This window comes from Equus caballus, chromosome 19 (genome assembly GCF_041296265.1).
Source record: "Equus caballus isolate H_3958 breed thoroughbred chromosome 19, TB-T2T, whole genome shotgun sequence".
Lineage (NCBI taxonomy): Eukaryota > Metazoa > Chordata > Mammalia > Perissodactyla > Equidae > Equus > Equus caballus.
In genome coordinates, this window is record NC_091702.1 from 9168056 (window position 1) to 9172361 (window position 4306).

A 4306-nucleotide genomic window follows, 5' to 3' on the forward strand; every position below is an offset into this window, starting at 1 on the left:
TTTCTGGGGCAAGTGCTGGGTCCCTGAACCCAGTAAAACTTGAGAATAACCACGTCAGTGAACAGTGTTTCAGAACTCAGAAATATTTTTGTTTTTTTAAAAAAATCACAAAGGAACAAAAATGTAACAGAAAAATAGACGTTTTTGATTATCTTAATTTGAAAATTGAAATATAAAGGAAAACAATTGCTTTTATTTATTCATTTTTAAGGTTTTGTGGATAGGGCACCATTTAGAAAATTACTAATTAGCGGAATCAAAGCTGAGGAGTTAAGTCTGGAAGAGTTTATTTTGAGGGCAACTTGTAAACAGTAGCAGGTGACTTCACAGAAAAGCAGCCACCTGGCTAGAGCAAGATTTGGAGGAACACGCACAACTGAGTATTATAAGCTTTCTATTTCGGAGGCAGAGCCAGAAATTCTGGGTAAAGAGAATCTAATTCAGTGGTTCTAAACTAAGAAAGTGTGTTATTCTGGGTCTGCTGAGAATCAGCCTCCAAGATGGGATTAGAAGGCAAAGGATTTTATTAGGGGAAACATCTGTGTGAGAGAAAACGGGGAGAAAGGCAGATGAGCTGGGAGCCCGTCCAACTGCTGCGGGTCTGACTGAGGGAAGGAGCCAGGAGGAAGGCTGGGCAGCCGTCCCAGGGCGCCCACAGCCTGAGGGAGCTTCAGCGCGGCCGCCAGAGTCCCGGAGCCGCGGCCCGCGCTGGAGCAGGCCTGTCTCCAGGCCCGGCCCGTCGTGGTGCCCGGCGTCCCTGCAGCCCTCGCTCGTTGGCTGGGACCAGCCTCCCCGCAAGCCCGGCGATGGAGCTCAGCGCGGGGCCCTCCGTCAGTTGCGCCGCGGGTGACGGCGGAGAGGCGCGGTCTCGTGGCCACAGAGGAGGTAACTGGATCACCCGCGGAGCCCCTCCGCCAACTCGAGATGTCCTCACGCCGTGGGCCCTGCGGCCTCGGGGGGAAGCGCTGCCGGGCAGCCGGCAGCTAGTGAGGGTGGGACACGTCCTTCACGTGTTCCGCATTGGTACAAGGGTTTGAGACCATGGGAAAAAGAAAAATATCTCCTGTTTTGATGTTTATTTTATGAATGCATTGTTGGGAAAGATCTTTCATAAATGGCTTACTAAGGATTTGTTACAACGTTACTCAGTAGCTGATAAATTGCTGTGTCTTCATCTCTGATTTATTGTAAAAGTTCATGGGACAAAGTTGTTTGGTAAACAGTTCCCGTGGTCATGTGAGCGTGGTTCCAGGGACGTTTCAGGAAAAGACAAGTTTAGATGTCCGCTAGTGAAGGGTAGCTGAATAAAGAGGGTGCTGTGACTACACTGCGGGGAGCGTGGGAAGCACACCCACGCCCCGCCCCCAGCCACGCCCCCTCCGCCCTCAGCTCTGCTCCTCGCTGACAGCTCCTCGCAGGCTCTTCAGTGAAGCACTTGCCACCTACTAAGGTGCACGTGGATGGTGTCTTTTTCCAGAATGAGATCTGACCTAGAATATAGCATTTGCTTATAAATAGGCGTCTCCCTCTGAACATGAGTACGCCAGTCCTGAAAATCCAGTGTTAAATGCCACAAACACAACCGGTCCTATTTGCCATTGTTTTGAAAGGGAAAAACTGTAACGGCTACGGGTCAATGCTTAAGCTTTTCCTAAAATGCAACACTACACAGTGAAAAGCCCAAATGTAATAAACAATGTTCATGTTAAAATGTAAATGTCTCAAATTGTGACTTTCGGATCACCAAAAAATTAACAGGCTTATTCTTGTATTAATGATTGCTTCGTATGCAGCAATGTGAACAGCTTGCACGTCTTATGTTGCTGTGATGGTTCATCTTATGTGTCAACTTGACTGGCCCAAGGGATACCCAGACAGCAGGTAAAACATTGTTTCTGGGTGTGTCTGCAAGGGTGTTCCTGAAGAAATTAGCTTTTGCTTGAGTAGACTACGTAAAGTGATGGCCCTCACTAATGTGTGCGGGCACCATCCAATCCACTGAGGGCCCCAAAGGCACAAAACGGTGGAGGAATGATGAATGCCCTCTCTCTCTTCTTTTTTTTCTCTGAGGAATATTAGCCCTGAGCTAACATCTGCCGCCAATCCTCCTCTTTTTGCTGAGGAAGACTGCCCTGAGCTAAGACCTGTGCCCGTCTTCCTCTATTTTATATGTAGGACACCTGTCACAGCATGGCGCGATGAGCAGTGCGTAGGTCCGAGCCTGGGATCTGACCCAGAGAACCCCAGGCGCCAAAGCCGAGCGCGCGAACTTGACCCCTGCAGCAGCCACCGGGCTGTCCCCCACCCCCCTTCTTGAGCGAGGATGTCCATCTTCTGCCCTCAGCTCAGAGCTCCTGGTTCTCAGCCTTCAGACTCCGGGCATGACACTGGCCGACTGGGCTGGTCCCAGGCCTCAGGCCTCAGGCTGAAGGACACCACCGGCTCTGCTGCCTCTCTGGCTCTCCAGCTTGCAGATGGCAGATGGTGGGACGACTCAGCCTCCGGAAGTGCGTGAGCCAGTTCCTGCAGTAGATCTCCTCTACTCCCTTCACGTGTTGGTTCTTCCGGTTCCGCTTCTCTGGAGAGCCTGACTCACGCAGCAGTGGACCCTGTCTGTGGCCCTGGCCTTTCCTGCAGCTGCTGAGTTCCGGCTGCCAGCACCTGAGACTCCGCCTGAGGGCTTCACAGTCCACTGAGCTCACAGTCCCCGGACTAGGACTTTGTCACAGGGTCGAAATGTCTCCAATAACGCCCCCTGGGAGCAGTTCTCACCCAATGACCGACAGAGTGGGTGGCTAAAGACCACTGCTCCCTCTCTCCTGATGGAGTAACTCTGAGGCATGTGTCCAACACTGACTACCTTACCGGTGTTTCCCAGATCCTTAACCGAATAAGATATTTAAACTCGGATCCTTGTCTCTATTTTCTGCTTTTGAGGAAACTAAACCAAATATTTAACCACAAACTTTATGCACTGTGGATGACTATGATGTTTGGATCTCTTTCTTAGCTCCAGCAACGTCCCAGATAGACATCCCCTTCATTGACACTCAGCACACTTTTCAAAATATCTATGTGTGATTCTACCAATTTTATTTAGAATATAAATCATTACTTTTCTCCTTCTTCCTTTTGTTTAAAATGTTGTATTAAGTTTTCAGGATAGAAATATAAATCGTTCTATATAAATATTGCTGAAAACATTATTTCAAGAGATATGACATTGTATGGAATTGAGCATTAAAAATCAAGAAGTATCAAAAAGTGGAAACAAACAAAATGTCTATCAGCTGATCAAAGGATAAACAAAATGTGTTATATATGAACAGTGGAATCTTAGACAGCCATGAAAAGGAATGAAATACTGATACATGTTACAACACAGATAGTCCTTGAAAATATGCTAAGTGAAAGAAGCCACATGCCAAAGGCTACACATTGTATGACTCCATTTATATGGAATGTCCAGAATAGGCAAACAAAGAGACAGAGATAGATTAGATTAGTGGTTCACAGGCCTGGAGGAAGGGCCAATGAGGCTGACTGCTAACGTATATGGGGTTTCTCTTGGGATGACAAAAATGTTCTGGAAATAGATAGTGGTAATGATTGCACAACCTTGTAAATATATTAAAAACCACTGAAATCAAGAGGCATCCTCCCAGAGAAGATGTTTTGTGGGACATACCTGTCCTGCCTTGCAAGGATCTCTACTTATTTTCTAGTGGAGTAAGTGCTAGACTTAGTTATGAACCTTCCCACTTTTCCTCTAAGATGCCTTTCTGCTCAATGCTACCGATGGCCCTCTGGGAAGGTTGCTTGCCATGGACATTGTTCTTACGGCTTAGAGAGAAGGTCTGGATCATTTTTGGAGGGAGGCTCTCAACAAGCTCACCTCGGAAGTAGGGCTTACAGCACTCCGCCAGGGTGCCAGCTGGGCTCTCTGCAGCAGTTGCTCCCAGTCCCTTGTGCTCACAGAACAACTCATTAGCACCTCACCTCATGCCTCACCCCGTATCCCTCTCATCTGCTCCCTTGGGGCCTCACGGTCACGACTGAGGCATGACACACCTCAGGACCTGCCTAGCATTCCTGACACGTGCTGGTTTGACCAGGCAAGTCCTGAGGCTGCAGGTAGGCAGGCAGGAGTGTCCCTGGGTCTTGCCCTCATCTTGCTGGCTCTCCCTCGACCTATAGCTCACTCAGAGGAAGGCCCTTCTGCTGACAAAGGCTTTGGTGTGTCCAACAGCTGCCCAGAGGGCCAGGAAACAATTAGGAAGAATGCAGAAGTGAGTGCCCCTTGGGG

At 48.7% G+C, this 4306-nt stretch overlaps 1 long non-coding RNA gene across 1 annotated transcript; it reads left to right on the forward strand.

The window, feature by feature from the left end:
- Window positions 1-661: 661 nt before the first annotated feature.
- On the forward strand, window positions 662-3280 carry LOC138918947 (uncharacterized). Its single transcript, XR_011428722.1, has 3 exons — window positions 662-885; window positions 1794-1881; window positions 2176-3280. It is a non-coding gene; the product is annotated as an uncharacterized lncRNA (long non-coding RNA).
- Window positions 3281-4306: the final 1026 nt, after the last annotated feature.